This window comes from Polypterus senegalus, unplaced genomic scaffold (genome assembly GCF_016835505.1).
Source record: "Polypterus senegalus isolate Bchr_013 unplaced genomic scaffold, ASM1683550v1 scaffold_5833, whole genome shotgun sequence".
NCBI classification, from domain to species: domain Eukaryota; kingdom Metazoa; phylum Chordata; class Cladistia; order Polypteriformes; family Polypteridae; genus Polypterus; species Polypterus senegalus.
This window is the reverse complement of record NW_024379870.1, coordinates 21,544-35,786: the sequence shown is the minus strand read 5'-3', so window position 1 is coordinate 35,786 and position 14,243 is coordinate 21,544. Positions and strand designations below refer to the sequence as shown.

Here is a 14,243-nt window from a genome sequence, read left to right as displayed (position 1 = left end):
CCCATTTAAGACCAGCCCTGTTCCCAGTTCCTCCTCATGGATGGATGGATAGACAGACAGATAGATCTCGTGCAGCTCTTCAGGCGGGGAGCCTGCAACTTTATAAAGGGAGCATCGTCCAGAAAGGACCAGCAACCTCGTGTCCTTGCTAAAGTGCAATCCCACAGTGGAATCAAAGGGAGGGCAAGCACCGGCTCAAGTCTCGAACGTGTACCCAGGGCTGCCCCAGATCACTCGGCTGCCAAGAGCCCAGCTTCTGACACGGGTGGAAGGAGGAAAAGAAAAAGACGAGGTGAAGGGCGACTCCTAATGGCACAAAGGCAAAAGCTTACAGCACTCGGTATTCCCAGGCGGTCTCCCATCCAAGTACTAACCGAGCCCGACTCTGCTTAGCTTCCGAGATCGGGCGTATTCAGAGTGGTATGGCCGTAAACGATGGCTGCTTGTTTTTCTCTCCCAAATAGGCAACAGTGGAAGCCCTCTTTTCTATACGACATTCTTATGTTTTTTTTTTTCTCTCCTTCCCCTGCCTGTCTTCATTTTTTTTTTAGTTTTGCCATTCTTTTGAAATTTTTCGGAATGTCTTTTGAATTACAATGTACGTTGTCCTTCATGCTGATCCCCTTCTGTCGGCTCTCGCCACCCATTTAAGACCAGCCCTGTTCCCAGTTCCTCCTCATGGATGGATGGATAGACAGACAGATAGATCTCGTGCAGCTCTTCAGACGGGAGCCTGCAACTTTATAAAGGGGAGCATCGTCCAGAAAGGACCAGCAACCTCGTGTCCTTGCTAAAGTGCAATCCCACAGTGGAATCAAAGGGAGGGCAAGCACCGGCTCAAGTCTCGAACGTGTACCCAGGGCTGCCCCAGATCACTCGGCTGCCAAGAGCCCAGCTTCTGACACGGGTGGAAGGAGGAAAAGAAAAAGACGAGGTGAAGGGCGACTCCTAATGGCACAAAGGCAAAAGCTTACAGCACTCGGTATTCCCAGGCGGTCTCCCATCCAAGTACTAACCGAGCCCGACTCTGCTTAGCTTCCGAGATCAGGCGAGTTCGGGCGTATTCAGAGTGGTATGGCCGTAAACGATGGCTGCTTGTTTTCTCTCTCCCAAATAGGCAACTGTGGAAGCCCTCTTTTCTATACGACATTCTTATGTTTTTTTTTTTCTCTCCTTCCCCTGCCTGTCTTCATTTTTTTTTTAGTTTTGCCATTCTTTTGAAATTTTTCGGAATGTCTTTTGAATTACAATGTACGTTGTCCTTCATGCTGATCCCCTTCTGTCGGCTCTCGCCACCCATTTAAGACCAGCCCTGTTCCCAGTTCCTCCTCATGGATGGATGGATAGACAGACAGATAGATCTCGTGCAGCTCTTCAGACGGGAGCCTGCAACTTTATAAGGGGAGCATCGTCCAGAAAGGACCAGCAACCTCGTGTCCTTGCTAAAGTGCAATCCCACAGTGGAATCAAAGGGAGGGCAAGCACCGGCTCAAGTCTCGAACGTGTACCCAGGGCTGCCCCAGATCACTCGGCTGCCAAGAGCCCAGCTTCTGACACGGGTGGAAGGAGGAAAAGAAAAGACGAGGTGAAGGGCGACTCCTAATGGCACAAAGGCAAAAGCTTACAGCACTCGGTATTCCCAGGCGGTCTCCCATCCAAGTACTAACCGAGCCCGACTCTGCTTAGCTTCCGAGATCAGACGAGTTCGGGCGTATTCAGAGTGGTATGGCCGTAAACGATGGCTGCTTGTTTTCTCTCCCCAAATAGGCAACAGTGGAAGCCCTCTTTTCTATCGACATTCTTATGTTTTTTTTCTCTCCTTCCCCTGCCTGTCTTCATTTTTTTTTAGTTTTGCCATTCTTTTGAAATTTTTCGGAATGTCTTTTGAATTACAATGTACGTTGTCCTTCATGCTGATCCCCTTCTGTCGGCTCTCGCCACCCATTTAAGACCAGCCCTGTTCCCAGTTCCTCCTCATGGATGGATGGATAGACAGACAGATAGATCTCGTGCAGCTCTTCAGACGGGAGCCTGCAACTTTATAAAGGGAGCATCGTCCAGAAAGGACCAGCAACCTCGTGTCCTTGCTAAAGTGCAATCCCACAGTGGAATCAAAGGGAGGGCAAGCACCGGCTCAAGTCTCGAACGTGTACCCAGGGCTGCCCCAGATCACTCGGCTGCCAAGAGCCCAGCTTCTGACACGGGTGGAAGGAGGAAAAGAAAAGACGACGAGGTGAAGGGCGACTCCTAATGGCACAAAGGCAAAAGCTTACAGCACTCGGTATTCCCAGGCGGTCTCCCATCCAAGTACTAACCGAGCCCGACTCTGCTTAGCTTCCGAGATCAGGCGAGTTCGAGTATATTCAGAGTGGTATGGCCGTAAACGATGGCTGCTTGTTTTTCTCTCCCCAAATAGGCAACAGTGGAAGCCCTCTTTTCTATACGACATTCTTATGTTTTTTTTCTCTCCTTCCCCTGCCTGTCTTCATTTTTTTTTAGTTTTGCCATTCTTTTGAAATTTTTCGGAATGTCTTTTGAATTACAATGTACGTTGTCCTTCATGCTGATCCCCTTCTGTCGGCTCTCGCCACCCATTTAAGACCAGCCCTGTTCCCAGTTCCTCCTCATGGATGGATGGATAGACAGACAGATAGATCTCGTGCAGCTCTTCAGACGGGGAGCCTGCAACTTTATAAAGGGGAGCATCGTCCAGAAAGGACCAGCAACCTCGTGTCCTTGCTAAAGTGCAATCCCACAGTGGAATCAAAGGGAGGGCAAGCACCGGCTCAAGTCTCGACGTGTACCCAGGGCTGCCCCAGATCACTCGGCTGCCAAGAGCCCAGCTTCTGACACGGGTGGAAGGAGGAAAAGAAAAGACGAGGTGAAGGGCGACTCCTAATGGCACAAAGGCAAAAGCTTACAGCACTCGGTATTCCCAGGCGGTCTCCCATCCAAGTACTAACCGAGCCCGACTCTGCTTAGCTTCCGAGATCAGACGAGTTCGGGCGTATTCAGAGTGGTATGGCCGTAAACGATGGCTGCTTGTTTTTCTCTCCCCAAATAGGCAACAGTGGAAGCCCTCTTTTCTATACGACATTCTTATGTTTTTTTTTTCTCTCCTTCCCCTGCCTGTCTTCATTTTTTTTCAGTTTTGCCATTCTTTTGAAATTTTTCGAATGTCTTTTGAATTACAATGTACGTTGTCCTTCATGCTGATCCCCTTCTGTCGGCTCTCGCCACCCATTTAAGACCAGCCCTGTTCCCAGTTCCTCCTCATGGATGGATGGATAGACAGACAGATAGATCTCGTGCAGCTCTTCAGGCGGGAGCCTGCAACTTTATAAAGGGGAGCATCGTCCAGAAAGGACCAGCAACCTCGTGTCCTTGCTAAAGTGCAATCCCACAGTGGAATCAAAGGGAGGGCAAGCACCGGCTCAAGTCTCGAGCGTGTACCCAGGGCTGCCCCAGATCACTCGGCTGCCAAGAGCCCAGCTTCTGACACGGGTGGAAGGAGGAAAAGAAAAGACGAGGTGAAGGGCGACTCCTAATGGCACAAAGGCAAAAGCTTACAGCACTCGGTATTCCCAGGCGGTCTCCCATCCAAGTACTAACCGAGCCCGACTCTGCTTAGCTTCCGAGATCAGACGAGTTCGGGCGTATTCAGAGTGGTATGGCCGTAAACGATGGCTGCTTGTTTTTCTCTCCCCAAATAGGCAACAGTGGAAGCCCTCTTTTCTATCGACATTCTTATGTTTTTTTTTCTCTCCTTCCCCTGCCTGTCTTCATTTTTTTTTAGTTTTGCCATTCTTTTGAAATTTTTCGGAATGTCTTTTGAATTACAATGTACGTTGTCCTTCATGCTGATCCCCTTCTGTCGGCTCTCGCCACCCATTTAAGACCAGCCCTGTTCCCAGTTCCTCCTCATGGATGGATGGATAGACAGACAGATAGATCTCGTGCAGCTCTTCAGACGGGGAGCCTGCAACTTTATAAAGGGGAGCATCGTCCAGAAAGGACCAGCAACCTCGTGTCCTTGCTAAAGTGCAATCCCACAGTGGAATCAAAGGGAGGGCAAGCACCGGCTCAAGTCTCGAGCGTGTACCCAGGGCTGCCCCAGATCACTCGGCTGCCAAGAGCCCAGCTTCTGACACGGGTGGAAGGAGGAAAAGAAAAGACGAGGTGAAGGGCGACTCCTAATGGCACAAAGGCAAAAGCTTACAGCACTCGGTATTCCCAGGCGGTCTCCCATCCAAGTACTAACCGAGCCCGACTCTGCTTAGCTTCCGAGATCAGACGAGTTCGGGCGTATTCAGAGTGGTATGGCCGTAAACGATGGCTGCTTGTTTTCTCTCCCCAAATAGGCAACAGTGGAAGCCCTCTTTTCTATACGACATTCTTATGTTTTTTTTTCTCTCCTTCCCTGCCTGTCTTCATTTTTTTTAGTTTTGCCATTCTTTTGAAATTTTTGAATGTCTTTTGAATTACAATGTACGTTGTCCTTCATGCTGATCCCCTTCTGTCGGCTCTCGCCACCCATTTAAGACCAGCCCTGTTCCCAGTTCCTCCTCATGGATGGATGGATAGACAGACAGATAGATCTCGTGCAGCTCTTCAGACGGGGAGCCTGCAACTTTATAAAGGGGAGCATCGTCCAGAAAGGACCAGCAACCTCGTGTCCTTGCTAAAGTGCAATCCCACAGTGGAATCAAAGGGAGGGCAAGCACCGGCTCAAGTCTCGAGCGTGTACCCAGGGCTGCCCCAGATCACTCGGCTGCCAAGAGCCCAGCTTCTGACACGGGTGGAAGGAGGAAAATAAAAGACGAGGTGAAGGGCGACTCCTAATGGCACAAAGGCAAAAGCTTACAGCACTCGGTATTCCCAGGCGGTCTCCCATCCAAGTACTAACCGAGCCCGACTCTGCTTAGCTTCCGAGATCAGGCGAGTTCGGGCGTATTCAGAGTGGTATGGCCGTAAACGATGGCTGCTTGTTTTTCTCTCCCCAAATAGGCAACAGTGGAAGCCCTCTTTTCTATACGACATTCTTATGTTTTTTTTCTCTCCTTCCCTGCCTGTCTTCATTTTTTTTAGTTTTGCCATTCTTTTGAAATTTTTCGAATGTCTTTTGAATTACAATGTACGTTGTCCTTCATGCTGATCCCCTTCTGTCGGCTCTCGCCACCCATTTAAGACCAGCCCTGTTCCCAGTTCCTCCTCATGGATGGATGGATAGACAGACAGATAGATCTCGTGCAGCTCTTCAGACGGGAGCCTGCAACTTTATAAAGGGGAGCATCGTCCAGAAAGGACCAGCAACCTCGTGTCCTTGCTAAAGTGCAATCCCACAGTGGAATCAAAGGGAGGGCAAGCACCGGCTCAAGTCTCGAACGTGTACCCAGGGCTGCCCCAGATCACTCGGCTGCCAAGAGCCCAGCTTCTGACACGGGTGGAAGGAGGAAAAGAAAAGACGAGGTGAAGGGCGACTCCTAATGGCACAAAGGCAAAAGCTTACAGCACTCGGTATTCCCAGGCGGTCTCCCATCCAAGTACTAACCGAGCCCGACTCTGCTTAGCTTCCGAGATCAGACGAGTTCGGGCGTATTCAGAGTGGTATGGCCGTAAACGATGGCTGCTTGTTTTTCTCTCCCCAAATAGGCAACAGTGGAAGCCCTCTTTTCTATACGACATTCTTATGTTTTTTTTTTCTCTCCTTCCCCTGCCTGTCTTCATTTTTTTTTAGTTTTGCCATTCTTTTGAAATTTTTCGGAATGTCTTTTGAATTACAATGTACGTTGTCCTTCATGCTGATCCCCTTCTGTCGGCTCTCGCCACCCATTTAAGACCAGCCCTGTTCCCAGTTCCTCCTCATGGATGGATGGATAGACAGACAGATAGATCTCGTGCAGCTCTTCAGACGGGGAGCCTGCAACTTTATAAAGGGGAGCATCGTCCAGAAAGGACCAGCAACCTCGTGTCCTTGCTAAAGTGCAATCCCACAGTGGAATCAAAGGGAGGGCAAGCACCGGCTCAAGTCTCGAACGTGTACCCAGGGCTGCCCCAGATCACTCGGCTGCCAAGAGCCCAGCTTCTGACACGGGTGGAAGGAGGAAAAGAAAAAGACGAGGTGAAGGGCGACTCCTAATGGCACAAAGGCAAAAGCTTACAGCACTCGGTATTCCCAGGCGGTCTCCCATCCAAGTACTAACCGAGCCCGACTCTGCTTAGCTTCGAGATCAGGCGAGTTGGGCGTATTCAGAGTGGTATGGCCGTAAACGATGGCTGCTTGTTTTCTCTCCCCAAATAGGCAACTGTGGAAGCCCTCTTTTCTATACGACATTCTTATGTTTTTTTCTCTCCTTCCCTGCCTGTCTTCATTTTTTTTAGTTTTGCCATTCTTTTGAAATTTTTCGGAATGTCTTTTGAATTACAATGTACGTTGTCCTTCATGCTGATCCCCTTCTGTCGGCTCTCGCCACCCATTTAAGACCAGCCCTGTTCCCAGTTCCTCCTCATGGATGGATGGATAGACAGACAGATAGATCTCGTGCAGCTCTTCAGACGGGAGCCTGCAACTTTATAAAGGGGAGCATCGTCCAGAAAGGACCAGCAACCTCGTGTCCTTGCTAAAGTGCAATCCCACAGTGGAATCAAAGGGAGGGCAAGCACCGGCTCAAGTCTCGATCGTGTACCCAGGGCTGCCCCAGATCACTCGGCTGCCAAGAGCCCAGCTTCTGACACGGGTGGAAGGAGGAAAAGAAAAAGACGAGGTGAAGGGCGACTCCTAATGGCACAAAGGCAAAAGCTTACAGCACTCGGTATTCCCAGGCGGTCTCCCATCCAAGTACTAACGAGCCCGACTCTGCTTAGCTTCGAGATCAGACGAGTTCGGGCGTATTCAGAGTGGTATGGCCGTAAACGATGGCTGCTTGTTTTTCTCTCCCAAATAGGCAACAGTGGAAGCCCTCTTTTCTATCGACATTCTTATGTTTTTTTTCTCTCCTTCCCTGCCTGTCTTCATTTTTTTTAGTTTTGCCATTCTTTTGAAATTTTTCGGAATGTCTTTTGAATTACAATGTACGTTGTCCTTCATGCTGATCCCCTTCTGTCGGCTCTCGCCACCCATTTAAGACCAGCCCTGTTCCCAGTTCCTCCTCATGGATGGATGGATAGACAGACAGATAGATCTCGTGCAGCTCTTCAGGCGGGGAGCCTGCAACTTTATAAAGGGAGCATCGTCCAGAAAGGACCAGCAACCTCGTGTCCTTGCTAAAGTGCAATCCCACAGTGGAATCAAAGGGAGGGCAAGCACCGGCTCAAGTCTCGAGCGTGTACCCAGGGCTGCCCCAGATCACTCGGCTGCCAAGAGCCCAGCTTCTGACACGGGTGGAAGGAGGAAAAGAAAAGACGAGGTGAAGGGCGACTCCTAATGGCACAAAGGCAAAAGCTTACAGCACTCGGTATTCCCAGGCGGTCTCCCATCCAAGTACTAACCGAGCCCGACTCTGCTTAGCTTCCGAGATCAGGCGAGTTCGGGCGTATTCAGAGTGGTATGGCCGTAAACGATGGCTGCTTGTTTTCTCTCCCCAAATAGGCAACAGTGGAAGCCCTCTTTTCTATCGACATTCTTATGTTTTTTTTTCTCTCCTTCCCTGCCTGTCTTCATTTTTTTTAGTTTTGCCATTCTTTTGAAATTTTTCGGAATGTCTTTTGAATTACAATGTACGTTGTCCTTCATGCTGATCCCCTTCTGTCGGCTCTCGCCACCCATTTAAGACCAGCCCTGTTCCCAGTTCCTCCTCATGGATGGATGGATAGACAGACAGATAGATCTCGTGCAGCTCTTCAGACGGGAGCCTGCAACTTTATAAAGGGAGCATCGTCCAGAAAGGACCAGCAACCTCGTGTCCTTGCTAAAGTGCAATCCCACAGTGGAATCAAAGGGAGGGCAAGCACCGGCTCAAGTCTCGAGCGTGTACCCAGGGCTGCCCCAGATCACTCGGCTGCCAAGAGCCCAGCTTCTGACACGGGTGGAAGGAGGAAAAGAAAAGACGAGGTGAAGGGCGACTCCTAATGGCACAAAGGCAAAAGCTTACAGCACTCGGTATTCCCAGGCGGTCTCCCATCCAAGTACTAACCGAGCCCGACTCTGCTTAGCTTCGAGATCAGGCGAGTTCGGGCGTATTCAGAGTGGTATGGCCGTAAACGATGGCTGCTTGTTTTCTCTCCCCAAATAGGCAACTGTGGAAGCCCTCTTTTCTATACGACATTCTTATGATTTTTTTTTCTCTCCTTCTCCTGCCTGTCTTCATTTTTTTTCAGTTTTGCCATTCTTTTGAAATTTTTGAATGTCTTTTGAATTACAATGTACGTTGTCCTTCATGCTGATCCCCTTCTGTCGGCTCTCGCCACCCATTTAAGACCAGCCCTGTTCCCAGTTCCTCCTCATGGATGGATGGATAGACAGACAGATAGATCTCGTGCAGCTCTTCAGACGGGAGCCTGCAACTTTATAAAGGGAGCATCGTCCAGAAAGGACCAGCAACCTCGTGTCCTTGCTAAAGTGCAATCCCACAGTGGAATCAAAGGGAGGGCAAGCACCGGCTCAAGTCTCGAGCGTGTACCCAGGGCTGCCCCAGATCACTCGGCTGCCAAGAGCCCAGCTTCTGACACGGGTGGAAGGAGGAAAAGAAAAGAGCGAGGTGAAGGGCGACTCCTAATGGCACAAAGGCAAAAGCTTACAGCACTCGGTATTCCCAGGCGGTCTCCCATCCAAGTACTAACCGAGCCCGACTCTGCTTAGCTTCGAGATCAGACGAGTTCGGGCGTATTCAGAGTGGTATGGCCGTAAACGATGGCTGCTTGTTTTTCTCTCCCCAAATAGGCAACAGTGGAAGCCCTCTTTTCTATACGACATTCTTATGTTTTTTTCTCTCCTTCCCTGCCTGTCTTCATTTTTTTTAGTTTTGCCATTCTTTTGAAATTTTTGAATGTCTTTTGAATTACAATTTCGTTGTCCTTCATGCTGATCCCCTTCTGTCGGCTCTCGCCACCCATTTAAGACCAGCCCTGTTCCCAGTTCCTCCTCATGGATGGATGGATAGACAGACAGATAGATCTCGTGCAGCTCTTCAGGACGGGAGCCTGCAACTTTATAAAGGGAGCATCGTCCAGAAAGGACCAGCAACCTCGTGTCCTTGCTAAAGTGCAATCCCACAGTGGAATCAAAGGGAGGGCAAGCACCGGCTCAAGTCTCGAGCGTGTACCCAGGGCTGCCCCAGATCACTCGGCTGCCAAGAGCCCAGCTTCTGACACGGGTGGAAGGAGGAAAAGAAAAGACGAGGTGAAGGGCGACTCCTAATGGCACAAAGGCAAAAGCTTACAGCACTCGGTATTCCCAGGCGGTCTCCCATCCAAGTACTAACCGAGCCCGACTCTGCTTAGCTTCCGAGATCAGGCGAGTTCGGGCGTATTCAGAGTGGTATGGCCGTAAACGATGGCTGCTTTTTTTCTCTCCCCAAATAGGCAACAGTGGAAGCCCTCTTTTCTATACGACATTCTTATGTTTTTTTTTTTTCTCCTTCCCCTGCCTGTCTTCATTTTTTTTAGTTTTGCCATTCTTTTGAAATTTTTGAATGTCTTTTGAATTACAATGTCGTTGTCCTTCATGCTGATCCCCTTCTGTCGGCTCTCGCCACCCATTTAAGACCAGCCCTGTTCCCAGTTCCTCCTCATGGATGGATGGATAGACAGACAGATAGATCTCGTGCAGCTCTTCAGGCGGGAGCCTGCAACTTTATAAAGGGAGCATCGTCCAGAAAGGACCAGCAACCTCGTGTCCTTGCTAAAGTGCAATCCCACAGTGGAATCAAAGGGAGGGCAAGCACCGGCTCAAGTCTCGACGTGTACCCAGGGCTGCCCCAGATCACTCGGCTGCCAAGAGCCCAGCTTCTGACACGGGTGGAAGGAGGAAAAGAAAAGACGAGGTGAAGGGCGACTCCTAATGGCACAAAGGCAAAAGCTTACAGCACTCGGTATTCCCAGGCGGTCTCCCATCCAAGTACTAACCGAGCCCGACTCTGCTTAGCTTCCGAGATCAGGCGAGTTCGGGCGTATTCAGAGTGGTATGGCCGTAAACGATGGCTGCTTGTTTTCTCTCCCAAATAGGCAACAGTGGAAGCCCTCTTTTCTATACGACATTCTTATGTTTTTTTTCTCTCCTTCCCTGCCTGTCTTCATTTTTTTTAGTTTTGCCATTCTTTTGAAATTTTTCGGAATGTCTTTTGAATTACAATGTACGTTGTCCTTCATGCTGATCCCCTTCTGTCGGCTCTCGCCACCCATTTAAGACCAGCCCTGTTCCCAGTTCCTCCTCATGGATGGATGGATAGACAGACAGATAGATCTCGTGCAGCTCTTCAGACGGGGAGCCTGCAACTTTATAAAGGGGAGCATCGTCCAGAAAGGACCAGCAACCTCGTGTCCTTGCTAAAGTGCAATCCCACAGTGGAATCAAAGGGAGGGCAAGCACCGGCTCAAGTCTCGAACGTGTACCCAGGGCTGCCCCAGATCACTCGGCTGCCAAGAGCCCAGCTTCTGACACGGGTGGAAGGAGGAAAAGAAAAGACGAGGTGAAGGGCGACTCCTAATGGCACAAAGGCAAAAGCTTACAGCACTCGGTATTCCCAGGCGGTCTCCCATCCAAGTACTAACCGAGCCCGACTCTGCTTAGCTTCCGAGATCAGGCGAGTTCGGGCGTATTCAGAGTGGTATGGCCGTAAGCGATGGCTGCTTGTTTTTCTCTCCCCAAATAGGCAACAGTGGAAGCCCTCTTTTCTATACGACATTCTTATGTTTTTTTTTTCTCTCCTTCCCTGCCTGTCTTCATTTTTTTTAGTTTTGCCATTCTTTTGAAATTTTTCGAATGTCTTTTGAATTACAATGTACGTTGTCCTTCATGCTGATCCCCTTCTGTCGGCTCTCGCCACCCATTTAAGACCAGCCCTGTTCCCAGTTCCTCCTCATGGATGGATGGATAGACAGACAGATAGATCTCGTGCAGCTCTTCAGACGGGAGCCTGCAACTTTATAAAGGGGAGCATCGTCCAGAAAGGACCAGCAACCTCGTGTCCTTGCTAAAGTGCAATCCCACAGTGGAATCAAAGGGAGGGCAAGCACCGGCTCAAGTCTCGAGCGTGTACCCAGGGCTGCCCCAGATCACTCGGCTGCCAAGAGCCCAGCTTCTGACACGGGTGGAAGGAGGAAAAGAAAAGACGAGGTGAAGGGCGACTCCTAATGGCACAAAGGCAAAAGCTTACAGCACTCGGTATTCCCAGGCGGTCTCCCATCCAAGTACTAACCGAGCCCGACTCTGCTTAGCTTCCGAGATCGGGCGTATTCAGAGTGGTATGGCCGTAAACGATGGCTGCTTGTTTTCTCTCCCCAAATAGGCAACAGTGGAAGCCCTCTTTTCTATCGACATTCTTATGTTTTTTTTCTCTCCTTCCCTGCCTGTCTTCATTTTTTTTTAGTTTTGCCATTCTTTTGAAATTTTTCGAATGTCTTTTGAATTACAATGTACGTTGTCCTTCATGCTGATCCCCTTCTGTCGGCTCTCGCCACCCATTTAAGACCAGCCCTGTTCCCAGTTCCTCCTCATGGATGGATGGATAGACAGACAGATAGATCTCGTGCAGCTCTTCAGACGGGGAGCCTGCAACTTTATAAAGGGGAGCATCGTCCAGAAAGGACCAGCAACCTCGTGTCCTTGCTAAAGTGCAATCCCACAGTGGAATCAAAGGGAGGGCAAGCACCGGCTCAAGTCTCGACGTGTACCCAGGGCTGCCCCAGATCACTCGGCTGCCAAGAGCCCAGCTTCTGACACGGGTGGAAGGAGGCAAAGAAAAGACGAGGTGAAGGGCGACTCCTAATGGCACAAAGGCAAAAGCTTACAGCACTCGGTATTCCCAGGCGGTCTCCCATCCAAGTACTAACCGAGCCCGACTCTGCTTAGCTTCGAGATCAGGCGAGTTCGGGCGTATTCAGAGTGGTATGGCCGTAAACGATGGCTGCTTGTTTTTCTCTCCCCAAATAGGCAACAGTGGAAGCCCTCTTTTCTATCGACATTCTTATGTTTTTTTCTCTCCTTCCCTGCCTGTCTTCATTTTTTTTAGTTTTGCCATTCTTTTGAAATTTTTCGAATGTCTTTTGAATTACAATGTACGTTGTCCTTCATGCTGATCCCCTTCTGTCGGCTCTCGCCACCCATTTAAGACCAGCCCTGTTCCCAGTTCCTCCTCATGGATGGATGGATAGACAGACAGATAGATCTCGTGCAGCTCTTCAGACGGGAGCCTGCAACTTTATAAAGGGGAGCATCGTCCAGAAAGGACCAGCAACCTCGTGTCCTTGCTAAAGTGCAATCCCACAGTGGAATCAAAGGGAGGGCAAGCACCGGCTCAAGTCTCGAGCGTGTACCCAGGGCTGCCCCAGATCACTCGGCTGCCAAGAGCCCAGCTTCTGACACGGGTGGAAGGAGGAAAAGATAAGACGAGGTGAAGGGCGACTCCTAATGGCACAAAGGCAAAAGCTTACAGCACTCGGTATTCCCAGGCGGTCTCCCATCCAAGTACTAACCGAGCCCGACTCTGCTTAGCTTCCGAGATCAGGCGTATTCAGAGTGGTATGGCCGTAAACGATGGCTGCTTGTTTTCTCTCCCCAAATAGGCAACAGTGGAAGCCCTCTTTTCTATCGACATTCTTATGTTTTTTTCTCTCCTTCCCTGCCTGTCTTCATTTTTTTTTAGTTTTGCCATTCTTTTGAAATTTTTGAATGTCTTTTGAATTACAATGTACGTTGTCCTTCATGCTGATCCCCTTCTGTCGGCTCTCGCCACCCATTTAAGACCAGCCCTGTTCCCAGTTCCTCCTCATGGATGGATGGATAGACAGACAGATAGATCTCGTGCAGCTCTTCAGACGGGAGCCTGCAACTTTATAAAGGGAGCATCGTCCAGAAAGGACCAGCAACCTCGTGTCCTTGCTAAAGTGCAATCCCACAGTGGAATCAAAGGGAGGGCAAGCACCGGCTCAAGTCTCGAGCGTGTACCCAGGGCTGCCCCAGATCACTCGGCTGCCAAGAGCCCAGCTTCTGACACGGGTGGAAGGAGGAAAAGAAAAGACGAGGTGAAGGGCGACTCCTAATGGCACAAAGGCAAAAGCTTACAGCACTCGGTATTCCCAGGCGGTCTCCCATCCAAGTACTAACCGAGCCCGACTCTGCTTAGCTTCCGAGATCGGGCGAGTTCGGGCGTATTCAGAGTGGTATGGCCGTAAACGATGGCTGCTTGTTTTCTCTCCCCAAATAGGCAACAGTGGAAGCCCTCTTTTCTATACGACATTCTTATGTTTTTTTTCTCTCCTTCCCTGCCTGTCTTCATTTTTTTTAGTTTTGCCATTCTTTTGAAATTTTTCGGATGTCTTTTGAATTACAATGTACGTTGTCCTTCATGCTGATCCCCTTCTGTCGGCTCTCGCCACCCATTTAAGACCAGCCCTGTTCCCAGTTCCTCCTCATGGATGGATGGATAGACAGACAGATAGATCTCGTGCAGCTCTTCAGACGGGAGCCTGCAACTTTATAAAGGGAGCATCGTCCAGAAAGGACCAGCAACCTCGTGTCCTTGCTAAAGTGCAATCCCACAGTGGAATCAAAGGGAGGGCAAGCACCGGCTCAAGTCTCGAGCGTGTACCCAGGGCTGCCCCAGATCACTCGGCTGCCAAGAGCCCAGCTTCTGACACGGGTGGAAGGAGGAAAAGAAAAGACGAGGTGAAGGGCGACTCCTAATGGCACAAAGGCAAAAGCTTACAGCACTCGGTATTCCCAGGCGGTCTCCCATCCAAGTACTAACCGAGCCCGACTCTGCTTAGCTTCCGAGATCAGGCGTATTCAGAGTGGTATGGCCGTAAGCGATGGCTGCTTGTTTTTCTCTCCCAAATAGGCAACAGTGGAAGCCCTCTTTTCTATACGACATTCTTATGTTTTTTTTCTCTCCTTCCCTGCCTGTCTTCATTTTTTTTAGTTTTGCCATTCTTTTGAAATTTTTGAATGTCTTTTGAATTACAATGTACGTTGTCCTTCATGCTGATCCCCTTCTGTCGGCTCTCGCCACCCATTTAAGACCAGCCCTGTTCAGTTCCTCCTCATGGATGGATGGATAGACAGACAGATAGATCTCGTGCAGCTCTTC

The 14,243-nt window shown here is 49.9% G+C and overlaps 14 non-coding genes and 8 pseudogenes across 14 annotated transcripts; all 22 read right to left on the bottom strand.

Moving 5' to 3' along the window:
- Positions 1-325: 325 nt before the first annotated feature.
- On the bottom strand, positions 326-434 carry LOC120520017 (annotated as a pseudogene).
- A 533-nt stretch (positions 435-967) lies between these two features.
- On the bottom strand, positions 968-1,086 carry LOC120520013. Its single transcript, XR_005631747.1, has one exon. It is a non-coding gene; the product is annotated as a 5S ribosomal RNA (ribosomal RNA).
- Positions 1,087-1,618: 532 nt separating this feature from the next.
- LOC120520000 lies at positions 1,619-1,737 on the bottom strand. The gene has a single exon (XR_005631735.1). It is a non-coding gene; the product is annotated as a 5S ribosomal RNA (ribosomal RNA).
- A 529-nt stretch (positions 1,738-2,266) lies between these two features.
- On the bottom strand, positions 2,267-2,385 carry LOC120520014. The gene has a single exon (XR_005631748.1). It is a non-coding gene; the product is annotated as a 5S ribosomal RNA (ribosomal RNA).
- Positions 2,386-2,914: 529 nt separating this feature from the next.
- On the bottom strand, positions 2,915-3,033 carry LOC120519999. The gene has a single exon (XR_005631734.1). It is a non-coding gene; the product is annotated as a 5S ribosomal RNA (ribosomal RNA).
- A 530-nt stretch (positions 3,034-3,563) lies between these two features.
- LOC120519997 lies at positions 3,564-3,682 on the bottom strand. The gene has a single exon (XR_005631733.1). It is a non-coding gene; the product is annotated as a 5S ribosomal RNA (ribosomal RNA).
- Positions 3,683-4,212: 530 nt separating this feature from the next.
- On the bottom strand, positions 4,213-4,331 carry LOC120520034. Its single transcript, XR_005631754.1, has one exon. It is a non-coding gene; the product is annotated as a 5S ribosomal RNA (ribosomal RNA).
- A 526-nt stretch (positions 4,332-4,857) lies between these two features.
- Positions 4,858-4,976, bottom strand: LOC120520012. The gene has a single exon (XR_005631746.1). It is a non-coding gene; the product is annotated as a 5S ribosomal RNA (ribosomal RNA).
- Positions 4,977-5,502: 526 nt separating this feature from the next.
- Positions 5,503-5,621, bottom strand: LOC120520033. Its single transcript, XR_005631753.1, has one exon. It is a non-coding gene; the product is annotated as a 5S ribosomal RNA (ribosomal RNA).
- A 533-nt stretch (positions 5,622-6,154) lies between these two features.
- LOC120520028 lies at positions 6,155-6,271 on the bottom strand (annotated as a pseudogene).
- A 526-nt stretch (positions 6,272-6,797) lies between these two features.
- On the bottom strand, positions 6,798-6,914 carry LOC120520027 (annotated as a pseudogene).
- A 525-nt stretch (positions 6,915-7,439) lies between these two features.
- On the bottom strand, positions 7,440-7,558 carry LOC120520011. Its single transcript, XR_005631745.1, has one exon. It is a non-coding gene; the product is annotated as a 5S ribosomal RNA (ribosomal RNA).
- Positions 7,559-8,083: 525 nt separating this feature from the next.
- On the bottom strand, positions 8,084-8,201 carry LOC120520022 (annotated as a pseudogene).
- Positions 8,202-8,729: 528 nt separating this feature from the next.
- Positions 8,730-8,847, bottom strand: LOC120520015. Its single transcript, XR_005631749.1, has one exon. It is a non-coding gene; the product is annotated as a 5S ribosomal RNA (ribosomal RNA).
- Positions 8,848-9,370: 523 nt separating this feature from the next.
- LOC120520010 lies at positions 9,371-9,489 on the bottom strand. The gene has a single exon (XR_005631744.1). It is a non-coding gene; the product is annotated as a 5S ribosomal RNA (ribosomal RNA).
- A 524-nt stretch (positions 9,490-10,013) lies between these two features.
- LOC120520007 lies at positions 10,014-10,132 on the bottom strand. The gene has a single exon (XR_005631742.1). It is a non-coding gene; the product is annotated as a 5S ribosomal RNA (ribosomal RNA).
- A 526-nt stretch (positions 10,133-10,658) lies between these two features.
- Positions 10,659-10,777, bottom strand: LOC120520002. The gene has a single exon (XR_005631737.1). It is a non-coding gene; the product is annotated as a 5S ribosomal RNA (ribosomal RNA).
- A 528-nt stretch (positions 10,778-11,305) lies between these two features.
- Positions 11,306-11,414, bottom strand: LOC120520016 (annotated as a pseudogene).
- Positions 11,415-11,939: 525 nt separating this feature from the next.
- LOC120520019 lies at positions 11,940-12,057 on the bottom strand (annotated as a pseudogene).
- A 524-nt stretch (positions 12,058-12,581) lies between these two features.
- LOC120520024 lies at positions 12,582-12,690 on the bottom strand (annotated as a pseudogene).
- A 522-nt stretch (positions 12,691-13,212) lies between these two features.
- Positions 13,213-13,331, bottom strand: LOC120520003. The gene has a single exon (XR_005631738.1). It is a non-coding gene; the product is annotated as a 5S ribosomal RNA (ribosomal RNA).
- A 524-nt stretch (positions 13,332-13,855) lies between these two features.
- On the bottom strand, positions 13,856-13,964 carry LOC120520023 (annotated as a pseudogene).
- Between the last annotated feature and the right edge of the window lie 279 nt (positions 13,965-14,243).